Source organism: Paroedura picta, chromosome 3, assembly GCF_049243985.1.
Source record: "Paroedura picta isolate Pp20150507F chromosome 3, Ppicta_v3.0, whole genome shotgun sequence".
Lineage (NCBI taxonomy): Eukaryota > Metazoa > Chordata > Lepidosauria > Squamata > Gekkonidae > Paroedura > Paroedura picta.
The window spans coordinates 120,229,296-120,246,865 of record NC_135371.1 but is presented as its reverse complement, the minus strand read 5'-3'; the positions used below and the strand labels follow the sequence as shown (position 1 = coordinate 120,246,865).

The window sequence follows — 17,570 nt, the reverse complement described above, 5'->3', positions numbered from 1 at the left end:
ATGGAAAAATGGGCAAATGAGAACAAGATGCAATTTAATAAAGATAAGTGTAAAGTTCTGCATCTGGGTCAGAAAACTGAAAAGCACGCCTACTGGATGGGGGATACGCTTCTAGGTAACACTGTGTGTGAACGAGATCTTGGGGTACTTGTGGATTGTAAACTAAACATGAGCAGGCAGTGTGATGCAGCGGTAAAAAAGGCAAATGCCATTTTGGGCTGTATCAACAGGGGCATCACATCAAAATCACAAGATGTCATAGTCCCATTGTATACGGCACTGGTCAGACCACACCTGGAGTACTGTGTGCAGTTCTGGAGGCCTCACTTCAAGAAGGACGTAGATAAAATTGAAAGGGTACAGAGGAGAGTGACGAGGATGATCTGGGGCCAAGGGACCAAGCCCTATGAAGATAGGTTGAGGGACTTGGGAATGTTCAGCCTGGAGAAAAGGAGGTTGAGATGGGACATGATAGCCCTCTTTAAGTATTTGAAAGGTTGTCACTTGGAGGAGGGCAGGATGCTGTTCCCATTGGCTGCAGAGGAAAGGACACACAGTAATGGGTTTAAACTACAAGTACAACGATATAGGCTAGATACCAGGGGGAAAATCTTCTCAATCCCAGTTTGCAGTTGGCTCCAAAAGGGTCAGGGAGGAAGGGCTGCAACTGGTTATAAGGGGGTCAAGGAAGCAATCCCCTTTTTGAATCCCAGGTTGCAGTGGGCTGCAAGAGGGTTGGGGGGGGCAGGGGGCAGAGATGACAGGTCAACAACACACCTTGCCCAGTAATCAGCTGCCACCAGCTCTCAAGAGGTTGGGTCAGCCTCCCGGTACCCCTTGCCAATTCCAGACTGCAGCAGGCTCTCAGGGGGTCAGGGAGGGAGATTGTGGAGCTGACAGATCATCTCTGCTCCCATTTTCTCCAATCTGAGGTTGCAACTGATTCCAAAGCGGTCGAGTACAGAGTTTGCAGCTGACTCCAAAGGTGTTGAGGAGGCAGGGTGCATCTCTGACTGGTCAACTCTTCCCCCTCCCTTCCCAGTTCCCGGATGTGGCAGGCTATGAGGGTGGCAGGTGGGCAGTGTTCGGGGCTAACAGGTCAACCCCACCCCCCCACCCCACTTAGTCACCTGCTGATTCAGGAAGAGAGTTTTCGCCCTGGATTGGCTTGGGCTATGTGTTTTAGGGGGGAGGCAGTTCAAACTACCATCCTCTGCACAACCCAAGCAAATTCAGGGAGATAAGTCTCTCCCTGGATCAGATGGCTGTCAGGCTGTGTGGGGTGGTGGTGATATGAATTGCCCCACACACACAGCCCAAGCTGATCCAGGGAGATATCGTTCTCTGGATCAGCTGGCTAGCTGACAGTTTGGACTGCATTTTTAAAGAGTTTACTTTTTTCTCCATTTCTGACCTTGGGCTCGCCATGGCACTGATATGGCCATTTTCTGGCTGAGCAGTTCTGGCTGAGCAGTAATAGCTGGGCTGTCTCAGCCTTATGTACCTCACAGGGTGTCTATTGTGGGGAGAGGAAAGGGAAGGCGAATGTAAGCCACTTTGAGAATTGGGTAGAGAAAAGAAATAAAAACCAACTCTTCTTCATCTACTTTCCTGCAGCAAAGGAATCCCAAGAAAACCTGATTTCATCTTTTCAAGCAGGGTCTAATGTGGGGCTGTTCAGTGCAGAAATGCGTGCATTTGGGTTTTTCACCATGCCTGCCATTTTGAGTATTTGGGGCATGTTGCTGTTCTCCCTCCCTCCCCCTCTCCTCCTCCTCCCATTCCCTCTCTCCATTCCAAAAAATCCATTTAAAAAAAAGGGGGGGCAGGTGATAGAATTGCAATGCTGTTCAAAGTTTTAAAAGAAGCAGTCTTGCACTGTAGCGCTATAGCGTTATAACCCAGAAGTTTTTTTTTATTACATTCGGGACACTGGTGGGAAGGGGAAGGCAATCAAGGGCACAGAATGATGAGATCAATGGGTGCAACGAAAACAAAGGAAATCCCAAAGGAGGCTAAAACAAGGTATGTCTCCTAATGAGGAAACACTGAGAAACTTTGCTCAGTTTAATCAGTTGTTTGGCAGGCTCTAAGGCATTTAAATGGACATCTAGGTCTATTTAAATTCCTCTGAGGCCAAACTGATATGGCTCTATTTGAATCACCAGGACCTGAATCCCTCGACCAATACTTGGATTCTAGTGATTCAGGTACACCTGAAACATTTTCAGCTGAAACTAAACTGTAATGAATTTTTGTCGGTGCACATCTCTAATATCCATTAGCTTTCTATCTGATCTTTTTTCATCAGCAGCCAGTTGAGAGGATGATCAGATGATGTAGGTTAAAATCTTTTTTATTTTTATACTAGAGGAAAAGCCCGCTGCACTCAGGAAAGCTATGGGCACTAGCCCACAGGCCTGCATTTGGGCCTTCTTGGATGCCCTGCATCTGGATGCAGCTCCTTGGTCCATCTTAGTCAGCACTGGCTACTCAGACTGGCAACAGCTGTCCAGGGTGTCAGGCAAAGGTCTTTCAGAGACCCCACTACATGATTCTTTGAACTGGATATGCCAAGGAGTGAACCTTGGAACATCTACGTGCCAAGCAGAGGCTCTTACACTGAGGCAGGGCCACCAGGGCTTGCTCTCCACCTGCAGCACCACCTGACAGCTAGTGATTCACCATGGAACAGGACTCGTGAGTGGGCCCAGCCCACTTCCCTTCACTACCTGATGAGTGAGAGGAAGCATGTGGAATAGAGCAGCCCAGCCAAGTGAGCCAGACCACCAGGTGCCACAGAGCATGGCTGGCCAGCCCCAGGCTGCCAGGGCTGGAACTGCACCCACAGCACTGTGAAGTGTTCCCAGCCTGTTTCCTTTCCCTGTTCCACAGTGGGCTGGAGGCCTAATTAAGAGTGTGGTTACCCAGCCAGGTAAATGCATAGAGGCAAGTCCATCAATTGCTAATAACCAGAAAGACCCAAAGGAATCTCAGCATCCAGAAAATAGTAAACAGAATGTCAGTGCTAGGACACAACAATAGGGGGAAGGCCTGGGACCCTGTGTCCTGTTTCTTCACTCTGTAGGGCAACTGGCTGGGAATTCTGTGAAACAGGATGCTGGATTAGATGGATCATTTGTATGACCCAGCTAGCCACATGTTTTATTCAATATCTTGAATTGTGATATATTATTGTTTGTTCTCATGGCTTTTGTGCATTCCCACATGGGGCCATGCACATCCAGGTCAGCTGCAGAGAAATTGTCAAGGTTTCTACCTCTTTATAGGTTCTGGAGCACTATCCCTCTCCTCCAATGCAAGCCGGAGTTTCCTGCCCAAACCGGCACATGACAGAGGCAGGGTGAGTGCTCCTTCCCTCAGTTCTCTCTTCGCTGTCTTAGAGAAAGGACCGCTTTCATCTAACTCTTCAGATTCTACTTCACTTCTTGGTAAGATATTCTATTTTCTTCAGTGACTCTCTTCAAAAAATGTAGTGAATGTGGGACCAAGATGGCTCAGTCAGATAACTGCAAGTATTGTTTGATTTGTTTCAGGGAGTCCTACATTATAGCAGCCTATACTATCTACTGCCAGTTCCCCCCAAAAGTGTGTGAGGAGAGGGCCTCAGAAAGTAGTTTTCTGAGAATGAGCTCTTAGAGCCCTGAAGAAAGACCAGCCATTTCAGAAGGTCAAGGAAACGGAGGCTCAGATTTGAAATCCCTCATTGCAGTTAGCACCCTCAGGATCCTTGTTGGAACTGAGAAGTTACCTGAAATGGATCTCTCAAAGGGGATTGTGAGGCTGGGTAATTGTAGGATCTTTTTGTCAATGTTTATGAGTTCCTTTTCCCAGGTAGAAACACTTTTAAATAAAGATGACAACAATATGCAATCAAGGAGCTTTATTTAGGGAGAATATTGGGGTACACTCAAAAAGTGCACAAAGGCAAACCATACATGTTCCTAAGAAATAAAAAGGAGGGAAATGGGGGAGTTCATGGTTGTTGTTGTTGTTAGGTGCGAAGTCATGTCCAACCCATTATGTCCCCATGGACAATGATCCTCCAGGCCTTCCTGTCCTCTACCATTCCCCGGAGTCCATTTAAGTTTGCACCTACTGCTTCAGTGACTCCATCCAGCCACCTCATTCTCTGTCATCCCCTTCTTCTTTTGCCCTTGATCGCTCCCAGCATTAGGCTCTTCTCCAGGGAGTCCTTCCTTCTCATGAGGTGGCCAAAGTGTTTGAGTTTCATCTTCAGGATCTGGCCTTCTAAGGAGCAGTCAGGGCTGATCTCCTCTAGGACTGACCGGTTTGTTCGCCTTGCAGTCCAAGGGACTCACAAGAGTCTTCTCCAGCACCAGAGTTCAAAAGGCTCAATTCTTTGACGCTCGGCCTTCCTTATGGTCCAACTTTCGCAGCCATACATTGCAACTGGGAATACCATAGCCTTGACTAAACGCACTTTTGTTGCCAGGGTGATGTCTCTGCTTTTTAGGATGCTGTCTAGATTTGCCATAGCTTTCCTCCCCAGGAGCAAGCGTCTTTTAATTTATTTGCTGCAGTCCCCATCTGCAGTGATCTTGGAGTCCAGGAAAATAAAATCTGTCATTATCTCCATTTCTTCCCCATCTATTTGCCAGGAATTCAGAGGGCCGGATGCCATGATCTTTGTTTTCTTGATGTTGAGTTTCACGCAAACTTTTGCACTCTCCTCCTTCACCCGCATCAACAGGCTCTTTAATTCCTCTTCACTTTCTGCCATTAGAGTGGTATCATCTGCATATCTGAGGTTGTTGATATTTCTCCCTGCAATCTTGATTCCAATTTGTGACTCCTCTAATCCCGCCTTTCTCATGATGTGCTCCGCATACAAGTTAAATAGGCAAGGTGACAGTATACAGCCTTGCTGAACTCCTTTCTCAATTTTGAACCAATCCGTGATTCCATGTTCAGTTCTCACTGTTGCTTTTTGACCTGCATATAAATTTCTCAAGAGACAAATAAGATGCTCTGGTATTTCCATCTCTTTAAGAACTTGCCACAATTTGTTGTGCTCCACACAATCAAAGGCTTTAGCATAGTCAATGCTAAACTAGATGTTAGTCAACTAGATGTTCTTCTGGAACTCCCTAGCTTTCTCCATGATCTAGCATATGTTGGCAATTTGATCTCTAGTTCCTCTGCCTCTTCGAAATCCTGCCTGTACTTCTGGAAGTTCTTGGTCCACATATTGCTGGAGCCTAGCGTGTAGGATTTTGAACATAACTTTGCTAGCATGAGAAATGAGTGCAATGGTGCGGTAGTTTGAATATTCTTTGGCATTGCCCTTCTTTGGGATTGGAATGTAAACTGACCTTTTCCAATCATGTGGCCATTGTTGAGTTTTCCAAATTTGCTGGCATATTGAGTGTAGCACTTTTACTGCATCATCTTTTATGATTTTGAATAGTTCAACTGGAATGCTGTCACCACCACTAACTTTATTGTTGCTCAGACTTCCTAAGGCCCATTTGACTTCACATTCCAGGATGTCTGGCTCCAGGTCAGTAACTACCCCATTGTGGTCATCAGGGATGTTAATCACACTCTTGTATAGTTCTACTGTATAATTTTGCCACCTTTTCTAAATCTCTTCTGCTTCTGTGAGGTCCCGACCATTTTGGTCTCTTATCATACCCATCTTTACATGAAACGTTCTCTTCATATCTCCAATTTTCTTGAAAAGATCTCTGGTCCTCCCCATTCTATTGTTTTCTTCTATTTGTTTGCACTGTTCATTTAAGAAGGCATTCTTATCTCTTCTAGCTTTTCTCTGGAATTCTGCATTCAATTGGGTGTATCTTTCTCTTTCTCCCTTGCCTTTCACTTCCCTTCTCTCCTTAGCTATTTGTACAGCTTCTTCAGACAGCCATTTTGATTTCTTGCATTTCTTTTTCTTTGGGATGGTTTAGTTGCTACCTCTTGTACAATGTTGCGAACCTCCATCCATAGTTCTTCAGGCACTCTGTCTATCAGATCTAATTCCTTAAATCTATTTGTCACCTCTACTGTATATTTGTCGGGGATATGATTTAGTTCATACCTGAGTGGCCTAGTGCTTTTCCCTACTTTCTTCAATTTAAGCCTAAATTTTGCAACAAGAAGCTGACGATCTGAACCACAATCAGCTCCTGGTCTTGTTTTTATTGACTGTATAGAACCTCCATCTTTGGCTGCAGAGCACATAGTCAATCTGATTTCTGTGTTCACCATCTGGTGATGTCCATGTGTTGAGTCGTCTCTTGGGTTGTTGGAAAAGAGTGTTTGCTATGACCATTGTATTCTCTTGACAAAACTCTACCAGCCTGTGGCCTGCTTCATTTTGTACTCCAAGGCCAAACTTGCCTGTTATCCCAGTTATCTTTTGGTTTCCTACTTTAGCATTCCAATCCCCCATGATGATAAGCACATCATTTTTTGGCATTGCTTCTAGAAGGTGTTGTAGGGCTTCATAGAACTGATCAACTTCATCCTCTTTAGCAGCAGTGGTTGGGGCATAGACCTGGATTACTGTGATGTTGAATGGTTTGCCTTGGATTCGAACTGAGATCATTCTGTCATTTCGGGGATTGTATCCCAAGACTGCTTTTCCTATTCTTATTGATTATGAAGGCTACTCCATTTCTTCTGCGAGATTCTTGTCCACAGTAGTATACCTGATGGTCATCTTAATTAAATTCACCCATTCCTGTCCATTTTAGTTCACTGATTCCTAAAATGTCGATGTTCAGTCTTGTCATTTCTTGTTTAACTACGTCCAGCTTGCCTTGATTCATAGATCTGACGTTCCAGGTTCCTATGGAATAAAAATCTTTACAGCATCGGACTGTCTTTTCGCCACCAGTTACTTCCACAACTGAGCGTCCTTTCGGCTTTGGCCCAGCCGCTTCATTCATTCTGGTGCTACTCGTACTAGCCGTCTGCTCATCCCCAGTAGCATATTGGACATCTTCCGACCTGACGGGCTCATCTTCCGGCGTCATATCGTTTTGCCTTTTGAACTTGTCCATAGGGTTTTCATGGCAAAGATACTGGAGTGGTTTGCCATTTCCTTCTCCAGTGGATCACCTTTTGTCAGAGCTCTCAGCTATGACCTGTCCGTCTTGGGTGGCCCTGCACGGCAAAGCTCATAGCTTCACTGAGCTACGCAAGCCCCCTTGCCACGGCAAGGCAGCGATCCTTGAAAGGGGGAGAGTTCTTAATAGGTTTGGGTAATATTTACCTGCTCCAAAAGAGCTGCAGATCGGAGAAGACTGACAAATGACCAACAGCATGACCGGGAGATGGGGGGGAATGATCTCTGGAGCCAGTAAGCAGTGCAAGGTACACTGATTAAAGGTAAAGGTAAAGGTATCCCCTGTGCAAGCACCGAGTCATGTCTGACCCTTGGGGTGACGCCCTCTAGCGTTTTCATGGCAGACTCAATACGGGGTGGTTTGCCAAGGTACACTGATTACTGAACACAAAAATGGGGCTGAAAGCTGGGGGGGGGGGTTATAGCTAAAATGTAGCCTCGAGCTGTGTGCTACCTGCTGGAAGCCCAAGCAATAGTTTGTTGGGTTAGTTCTTGATAACCTGGAAATTTCTCAAGAGGGAACAATATGTTAGCTATCGACAAATAGTTATGCAGTGGTGTGACTGAATGCTTATATATGCTGATAGAGCCAAGCTATTGGAAAGAGGGGTGATGAAGATTACTAGCAGGAAGGAAGGACTAATTGCCTATCTTGATGGCCCATTAATGCAGATTGTGCTTTAGAATTTTTATTATTAATTTATATTATCATTCTCCCCATAGGGAACCCATAGCAGCTTATATTGTTCTTTTTTCCTCCATTTTGCCCTCATGACAAACCTGTGAGGTAGTTTATGCTAAGACTGAGTGACTGGCTCAAAGCACCCATTCCTGATAGAGTGCGGATTCAAACCAGAGTCTCCTAGGTCCTACTTTGATACTCTTACCCCCAGACCTGTGAAAGTTGGACCATAAGGAAGGCCGAGCATCAAAGAATTGAGGCTTTTGAACTCTGGTGCTGGAGAAGACTCTTGCGAGTCCCTTGGACTGCAAGGCGAACAAACCGGTCAGTCCTAGAGGAGATCAACCCTGACTGCTCCTTAGAAGGCCAGAAGATGAAACTGAAATACTTTGGCCACCTCATGAGAAGGAAGGACTCCCTGGAGAAGAGCCTAACGCTGGGAGCGATCGAGGGCAAAAGAAGAAGGGGACGACAGAGAATAAGGTGGCTGGATGGAGTACGGAAGCAGTAGGTGCAAACTTAAATGGACTCCGGGGAATGGTAGAGGACAGGAAGGCCTGGAGGATCATTGTCCATGGGGTCGCGATGGGTCGGACACGACTTCGCACCTAACAACATCAACAACCCCCAGACCAGAATTGCCCTGTACATAGACCTGAATGTGACTGCTAATTGCTTCCACTTGGAATCCCAGCATAAAGACTAAGCTATATTTTAAGCTTGACACAGCTCTGAGACCATCAAGATGGATATCTTTGCATTTAAAATGTCACCAGCACTACAGTAACATGCAAGCAATCATTCTGTGCTTCCATTGCATGTGGCCATCTTAATTCTTGTTACAAGTTGTCCATATACTACAAACTGTAAGGGCAGCATAGGATAGAATAAAGGCTGTCACAGAACAGCATCACTGGTCATAGTTGTCTGGCGGTCTCTCATGGCATTCCTCCCAGACTCCAAGATACAGAGCACAACTGCACTAGTTGTTTACAAGAGTTACTTCCAGTCCAAGTCAACTTTCATACAATGTAGCCTCGGGCTTCAGATAGCTAAATTGTTGTTCGTCCAACCAGTCTTGTAGAAAGCTCTGAGCTGCTGGTAACTTCTCCATCAGACTTTGTATATAAAGATGTGGTACCATCTCTGTTCTCTGCAGGGAGAACATGGTGGGTGTATGTTCTTACAAGATTGCCACAGTAATTAGTTCAATAAATAGAAAACACGAGGTATCCCTGCTGGGTGACTAAGTTAGAATGAAAGTGCACAAGGGAGGGTGAAGTCAGATATTACCTCTCCAACTTAAAATTAAAACAATTGATCAATTGGCTCTGCTGGAATTAATATAAAAACAAATGCAACTGCAGTATAAAACATAAAATGTAACAAACCTGGTCAGATTAAAATATCTAAGGCTTCATTGGTGCCTCATATATTTTTATCAAAGAGAGTGTGTTTCTACTTATAAAACACATTTAAAACAATGACATTTCCTAAGTTTATTTTATTGCTACTTTGACGTGAGTGTCTCAAGAGATGGTGAAACTTTTTCTGAAGAGATGTTTTATCTAGAGTTTTGAAGGTGAACACAGAGCAGACCGGCTTTGTACTAGGAGAAGATCGCTTCAAGCAATGCTTTACGTGAGATCCATGCAGCCCATCTCCAGATGTTGATTTAACAAAAATTAACAGGTTAAAGACAGATAACCAGCCATCATCACTCACGTTCAGAGCAAGCTACACCTAATTTATGGCACACTGCTGGTTGATTTTGAAAGCAATGGAATTACTGAAGTGGCATCAGCACTGCCTGTTCAGTATTTGAAAAACACAGTGATAGGAGGACCTCCTGCAGTCTGGGCAGAGGGTAGTCAGAAATACGTGTACCAACGTACTAAAATTAAAACCAGATTTGCTGTAAACAAAATGGCAAGTTTAAGTAAAATCATCATGCATATTGAAATGAAGACATCGCACAGTTCTGTTATTCTTTAAGTAGAAAGTTCCTACAGCTACACAGAACATTTAATGTTATGTGTTTTCAAGACTAACAGCTGGAGTCCTTCCTTGTTTCAGTAAATGGTACTAGTATACCAGCCTTTTCTGTACATTGCAGTAAGGTGGAAAGATGGTATGGATAGAAATGGGGTACATTCATATGGAAATAGTGTTGTTGGGACAACAGTACATCTAATCACCTCTGATTCATGGTCAGTGGACCGTCTAAATTCCTGTGTCATGAAGAAAACACTGAACTCCACATGGCCTAGAATCATAGATGGGAAGGTACCTCCAGGGTCATCTAGTCCAACCCCCTGCAGGATGCAGGAAATTCACAACTACTTGCCCACCCACAGCGACCCCAATTCCATGTCCAGAAAAAAAACCAGAATCCCTGGTCAATCTGGTCTGGAGGAAATTTGCCTTCAGACCCCAAAGTGGCGATCAGCATTTCCCTGGACATGCAAGAAATGGCCACAAGAGCCAAGCTCAGACACAATCCCTTTTGTCCACCCACTTAGAATCTGCCTAGGTTCACAGAACCAGCATTTCTGTCAGATGGCCAGATAGCCTCTGCTTAAAAACTTCCAAAGGAGGAGAACCCACCACCTCCCGAGGAAGCCTGTTCCACTGAGGAACCCTGTAACTGTCAGGAACTTTTTGCAGATGTTAAACCGAAAATTCTTTTAAATTATTTCGAACTCATTGGTTCTGGTCAGACCCTCTGGGGCAACAGAAAACAACTCTGTTCCATCCTCTATCTGACAGCCCTTCAAGTATTTGAAGGTGGCTATCATATTACCTCTTAATCATCTTCTCTCCAGGCTAAACAGACCATACTCCCTCAACCTTTCCTCATACATCTTGGTCTCGAAACACTTCACCATTTTCATTGCCCTCCTCTACACTCGTCCAGTTTGTCTACATCCTTCTTCAATTGTGGTGTCCAAAACTGAACAACCAGATGTCTAACCAGAACAGAGTAAAGCAGTACCATCACCTCGTGTGATCTGGACACTATACTTCTTTTGATACAGTCTAAGATCTCATTTGCCATTTTAGCCACTGAGTCACACTGCTGATTCATGTTCCATGTATGGTCTACTAACATCCCTCGATGTCAAGACAGTCTCCCTCAAACTATAAAGATACATTTTATGTTTCATACATAAATGCAGAACTTTATATTTTTCACTATTGAAATTCACTTTAGCCCCGTTTTTCAGCCTGCCAAGATCATCCTGTATTCTGATTCTGTCTTCTGTTGTGTTTGCTACCCTTCCCAGTTTAGTATCGTTTGCAAATTTAATAAGCACCTCTTCTATTCCTTCATCCAAATCATTTATGAATATGTTGAATAACACAGGACCCAAGATAGATCCCTGAGGTACTTGTCACTCCTCTCCGAAAGGATGACAAACCATTAACAAGTGTCCTTTGGATGTGATCTGTCAATCAGTTATCGATTCACCTAACACTACTAAGATCCATACCACATTTTACCAACTTGTAAACAAGAATACCATGTGGAATAAACTGGCCATCCGTCCCGCATCTCGCGGGATTGCCCTGCCTCCAGGCTAATTGCTCCGGATCCCGACACGTTCCTTAAATGTCCCGGGATGGCGCCCGGCCCTGTCATGAGGTGAGCCAGCACGTCGCAAGTTGAAACGAGGTAGCGCAGGGCAGCGCAAGGCAAGGTGATGGGGGGGCACGAGGCGAGGCGAGGCGAGGCGAGGCGAGGCGAGGCGAGGCGAGGCGAGGCGAGGCGAGGCTCCCAACAGGACCCAGGAGCTCAGCCTGTTTCACAATAACTTCTGCTGGAGAGCAAACAACTACAAAGAATAATAATAAAACCCAGTTATATTCAAAGCAGGATGGAACAACATAGTATAGAAAATAGTAATATGATACCAATTGTTTGATTTGTTGTTAAATACCTGACTAAAGTTTTTCTTTTAATAGGAAGTGTTTTTGTAAAAGTAATTTCAAATTTCAGATCACTTCCTTACCAGAATACTAATTTGAAATTACTTTTACAAAAACAGGAAGCATATTTCATATTGCCTTGCAGGGGTATATTGACCGCCTAATGAGGACACTGACAACCATAATTTGGCATAAAATATTTGGCCACAGCCTTTATTCAACATTGAGCATGGCAAGCATGGGAAGAGAAATTTGCCCGCTTGTGGTCAGCTGACCACAAGGCAGCCCATCACAGCCTGCCCCTCAACAGGTTGCATTGGCTATCTAGCCCAGAATCCTGGACATAATGGCAGGCTGAAAAAGGAGGGGAGGCAACATGGAGTGACCCCTCCGGGCGTCAACCTCTGTTGGGTTCTCCTGCCTCCCGGAAATGCAAGCCTTCAACCAGGCTCTACATCCACACAGCCCCTTAAGGGGCCCCCCAAATCTAGGGGAGGCCAGCGCGCAAGCTTGGCCGCCCCAAAATTGATCCTTCCCATGCTACACTTCCGCCACTGAGCCCAAATAGGGATATACCTCTTTGGGCTCCCGCCACCGCTCATTTTGCAGCCAATTCAGAATAGCATATTGGATCCCATGGAGCCATATGTACATGTCCCAGTCCGACAAGTGCACCCAATTGGTCTTATAGAGGCCCCAGAATTGCAAATGCCCTACTATGGGGGCTCCAGTCAGTAACACACTTCCCAGCTCAGCTCTATACTCAGGCTTTAACTCCACCTGAGATCATGGAATTCTGGGTGACAGGTGAAGGGGCCACTCACCAACCCAGTCCGTCAAGTGCACCACATCGCTCTTATAGAGGGCCCAGAACTGTAAATGCCCTACCATGGGGGTTCCAGTCAGTAACACACATCCAACTCAGCTCTATACTCAGGCTTTACCTCCACCTGAGATCATGGAACAGGTGAAGGGGCCACTCACCACCATGGACCATTCTTTGGTGACTGTCCAGCCAGCCCAGTGGGGCCTCTCGTAAGACTTAGCCTCTAGCAACATGGCATCTTAGCCACTCAGCCCAGATGATAATTGACCGTTGAAGTTACCAGGGCCCAACACCAATGCATCTTCCAAAGCTGGCAAAGTGCCATATGTCAACCAATGTGACAACGTGGCTTGGTGCTCAGCTCAACATGTGCAACTGTTACTAAGCCAGTGTCCCTTGATGGTTAGCCAATGCTTCGGGGAATACAGACATCTGCTGGCACGCTTGAACAGGAAGTCCACCATTGCAACAATGCCCAGGAAAGCAGCTGCCTCCCACCACATTGTCCAAGCCACGTGATGCCTCTGGGCCCCCAAATGGACCACTTTGCGCTGTTACAGCATGTCATCCTGTCTGCCGCATGGCACCACGCTCCGTAACCAGCATTAGGCATCCCCGTTGACTGCAGCCCTGAAGGAAGCCAAAAGTTTGTTACTGGAAAATGGTAACATGGGCACCCTTGCATGCCGACTGGTGCTGACCCATCCCTCCTGGTGCCCCCAGGATACATTGTTAGAGAACCATAGGCAGTCCCATTGTGGCTAGATGCACCTTACCACCTGCCATCTGAGTGCTGTGCCACTCGACCTGGGCAGACTGCCCTCAGCCAATGCCCTGCTCTGCATCTACTGCATGCTCTGCCAAAGCCCTGGACATGTTCCCCTTGAGCACCAAGGGCCAGCCGCCCCTTTGGTACCCTAAATCCTACAGGCTGCAGTCCGTGGTGACATTGTGAACCACTACTTATGTGCATATACCTTCTGACTCCTGGATGTTATACTGGGGTAACCCAATGTGCCAGCATACTGAGACCTGACTGGAGCTCCTAGTAACCCAGCCATGAAACACCCACCTGTACCTGCAGTATGCTTAGTCTCCAGTCCCAGGCCAGTGGCCGTGCTGGTCCCAATATGGCCTCCGAAATCATGCTGGCCATGTTACAGTACCCCCAAAACCACTTGTCTGTCCTGGCCCCAGATATAATTTAAGCGATCTCCCCAAAGGCCATCCAGCTGAAACTGGACTCTCTAGTCAAAGGGGACCCCATCACTCCTAGAACTGGAATCCAAGCAACCCTAGGCCCCCATCCTGTGTGGGGAGGGGGTGAGGACAGGTGACAGGTTTGCAGCCACCTCCTCTCAAGGCTGGGGCATCTGTCCACCACCCACCAACTTGTCATGTTCTTTCAAGTGGGCTTTACCTTAAGGCTCACAGCAGTGCTTAAAGTAGCATCTGTGGCATTGGCACATGCCCCTATTGAATTCCCAACAGGTGCCTCGCCTATCCTTACATCCGTCTTGTTCTGTCCTCCTGACATATGGCCCCGCTTTCATGTTATAGGTGTCGTGGTCCTTTATGTCCCACCTCGCCTGGATGTTGTTTAAAGACCACTTGCGAGCCTACTTATCATGTGCCATGGCCTCTGCATCCCCCAAAAGTGCTTTGGCCTCCAAAACATTTACTAAATGATTCTCCAACTCCTTTCTGGGTAAGCACCGGCAACAAGGCATAGAAATACTGCATAACCCTTTAACCAGTTAGTGAAGGAGTAATCATTTTGTGCTGCTGCAAAGCCTTTTTTTTTTTTTAATTCCTTTTGGACCCCGTTTTGAGACATCTCCATTTGGTTGCGCCATGTTAAATATGTTGACATAATACCCATCAAGGGTCCTCTAGAATTTCCTAATGAGTACCTGGTGGGTTTTCTCCAGCTTCATAACCCAAAAAGGGGGGGGGGCTTCATGGACTAACCCTCCCTCACCTTTTCTTATAATAAGGATCCGCAGAATCCTGCCAGTTTATATTCCAGGTCAGGGTAGCTGGAACCAAAGAACCCTGAAGCCAATAGGTCCCATCCCATTGGCCTTCAGAGATTTTGACCCCAGATGAGGATGACTCATTCGAAGGTACTGGCAGATGATTCCTGCCACCAAAATGAGCTCACAAAAACCTGCCCTGCCCCAATTGTAGAACTGCAGCCAGGATCCACCACACCCCCAAATGATGGGCCCAAAGCCTGCAGGGTAAAACCACCCCCCTGCATAATTGTTGGAACTTGCACGGGTTGTGAGGGGGGTTAGAAGCCTCATCTTCCCCACGTAAACACCCCTTCCTCTATCAAGGTGGAGGATCCCACTGCCACGCATCTTAATGCCCCCAGAATCCCATAAATCGCAGAGGAACCTGCTGCTGCTGCATCATTAAATGTGCCTGTCCCATCCCATGCTCCAAAGGCCCTGGAACCAGCAGCTGCCACCAGCGCAGCACAGTTCATGGGCAGTTGGGGCTTCACTGCCACAGCCTGCCCTGACCCATCACTTTCCCCCCACTGGCATCCTTTTTGGGGCCATGGTCGCTTGTTCCTCTCTCTCTCTCTCTCTCTCTCTCTCTCTCTCTCTCTCTCTCTCTCCTGCCAAAATGGCCTGTGAGAGGCTTAGTTGTTTGTTTGTTTTTTAAATAAACAATGCCCTCGCAGTGTGTCTAGCATCCCTTTTCTCTCAAAAATTAAACTAAAATAAAATTGCTGGGCTTCCCTGACGTCGTGAGGTGGTTGGGCCAGAAAAACGGCTCCTCCCACCGAGCGACGCGTCTTTGGGCCGAGGGGGAAAAGAGGGGGAAAAGATGGGGAAAAGATGGGGAAAAGAGGCCGAGCAATGTCAGGCCATCCGTTTAACTGACGCCTAGCCCAGCCACGCCCCCTGTTGCCATGCCAACACACACCCTGCCCAGAGAATGCCAGTGCTGGGAGTTCTTGATAGACATGATGTCTTATTTGGTAGCCCATGTAGAAACCTTTTGTTGGCTGGAGAGTAGTAAGTATTTTTTTTCTTTTTCAAATAATCCAATTGCCCCATGACCCTACTTTACATCTTGAGTATTTGTCTCTTTGCCTCTTAGAAGCTTTCTCATGAACTGTTTTTGGCTCTGACAACCAGCAAAGGACTTGTATTCCTTCTTCTACACAAATTATAATCCACTTCCTATTAAAAGAAAAACTTTAGTCAGGTATTTAATAACAAATCAAACAATTGGTATCATATTACTATTTTCTATACTATGTTGTTCCATCCTGCTTTGAATATAACTGGGTTTTATTATTATTCTTTGTAGCTGTTTGCTCCCTGGCAGAAGCTATTGGGAAACAAGCTGAGCTCCTGGGTCCTGTTGGGAGTATCCACAAAGTGGGAGTTACTGTTAATTTGTATTACAGATTGAGTTTGTATAAAGAATATAGAAGATTGTTAATTGTGCACCTTTTGTATACCTTTTCTAATTGTAAGATTATCTGTATATCTGTTCTGTTTGTATAATTATTTTGATATTTGACATTTCTTTGTGGTGTGTTTACTTATTTCTTGTTCTTGAGAAAGCTATGCTGACTCGTAGTAATCACAGCCATCTGTTCTAGCTTCTCAAGGACAGACTGTTTGATGATTTGTTCTATAATTTTGCCAGCTATAGATGTCTAGCTGACAGGTCAGTAGTTACCCAAATCTTCCTTTTCCCCCTTCTTGAAGATCTTGAAGACAACATTTTCCCACCTCCAGTGTTCTAATGGACAGAGCCATGCTGACTCTTAGTAATCACAGCCATCTACTCTAGCTGCTCAAGGACCGACTGTTTGATGATTTGTTCTAAGTTTGCCAGCTATAGATGTCAAGCCGATTGGTAGTTATCTGAGTCCTCTTTTTCCACCTTCTTGAAGATGAAGACAACATCTTCCCGCCTCCAATCTTCTGGCACTTCACCTATTCTCCATGAATTGTTAAAAATAATGGACAGAGTTTCAGAAATTACAACTGCAAGTTCTTTTAGTACCCTCATATGTAATTCATCTTGTCCAGAGGACTTAGTTTCCTTTAATGAAACTAGGTCTCTATGGACTAGCCCTACAGTGATCCTGAGCTGCAGTTCCCATCAGTCATCATATGATATGATTTTGCCACAATGAGCATGATTTCCCTTTCAAGAGAAGACTGCAGAGAAGTAGGGGCCATTTCGCACGGCTTCAAAATAGCACAATGGTTGCTAATTGGAAACGCTACTAATTTGCCATAACCCACGACGTCGTAGACAATCTGCAACAATCCTGAAACCGACCCGCAAAAAGCGCTTCATTGTAGCGCTTTCGGGGGAATCCAGAAAAGTGGATTCACCCTCCGGATAGCAATACACTCCTGCAACCAATCTGCAACAGTAGCGCTAAAGACCTGTGCGTTACCATTGTTGCTGGTTCTTCAAAGTCCCTCCCCCTGGCTCTCTCCTCCAAACATCCGGCGAAGCGATCGCCATTTTTTTTTCTCCGAGCGAGCGGGGATAAACGCACCAGCGAGCCTCTTTCTGTTTAGAGGCTTCCCTGGCTTCAGTCCTTCACCTTTAGTCACTAAGCACAAACCACTGAAAAGCCCGTTTGCTGAAATAAAGTCCCTTTATTTTTTACACATAAATTCAGCCGAAAATCGGGCCCGTGAGAGGGGGGGAGATTTTTTTTTTATCACTCGAGGCAGCGTGCAAACGATCATACAATCAAACGACAGCTCACGTTAGGCAGCTGGATGGGTCTCTCCGTAGCAACGAATCTACCTAGATTCGTTGCTATGGGTCGTTTTTTTTTTTTAAAAAACCTTTCTTAAAGGGAAAGGGGCTGTTTGGGAGCATGCTAACGGCTGCCCATTGGCTGCTTGACGGCCAGGGGCGGGACGAGCTTGGCAATAGCGCTTCCTTTCTAGCGATTTCTGCCGAGACCGGAAGCCTGTGGGAAACGCTAAAAAACGCAACTGATTCCACTACAAAGG

The 17,570-nt window shown here is 45.9% G+C and overlaps 2 protein-coding genes and 1 long non-coding RNA gene across 8 annotated transcripts in view; 2 read left to right on the top strand and 1 right to left on the bottom strand.

Annotated features, from left to right (window-relative positions):
* Positions 1-17,570, top strand: part of SHISA6 (shisa family member 6) — a 413,188-nt gene that overhangs the window by 149,229 nt on the left and 246,389 nt on the right. The window lies entirely within an intron of this gene.
* LOC143832692 (uncharacterized) overlaps positions 1-17,570 on the bottom strand; it is a 237,413-nt gene that overhangs the window by 59,933 nt on the left and 159,910 nt on the right. The window lies entirely within an intron of this gene.
* LOC143832694 (uncharacterized) lies at positions 15,407-16,095 on the top strand. The gene is made up of 3 exons (XR_013229365.1): positions 15,407-15,587; positions 15,673-15,780; positions 15,886-16,095. It is a non-coding gene; the product is annotated as an uncharacterized LOC143832694 (long non-coding RNA).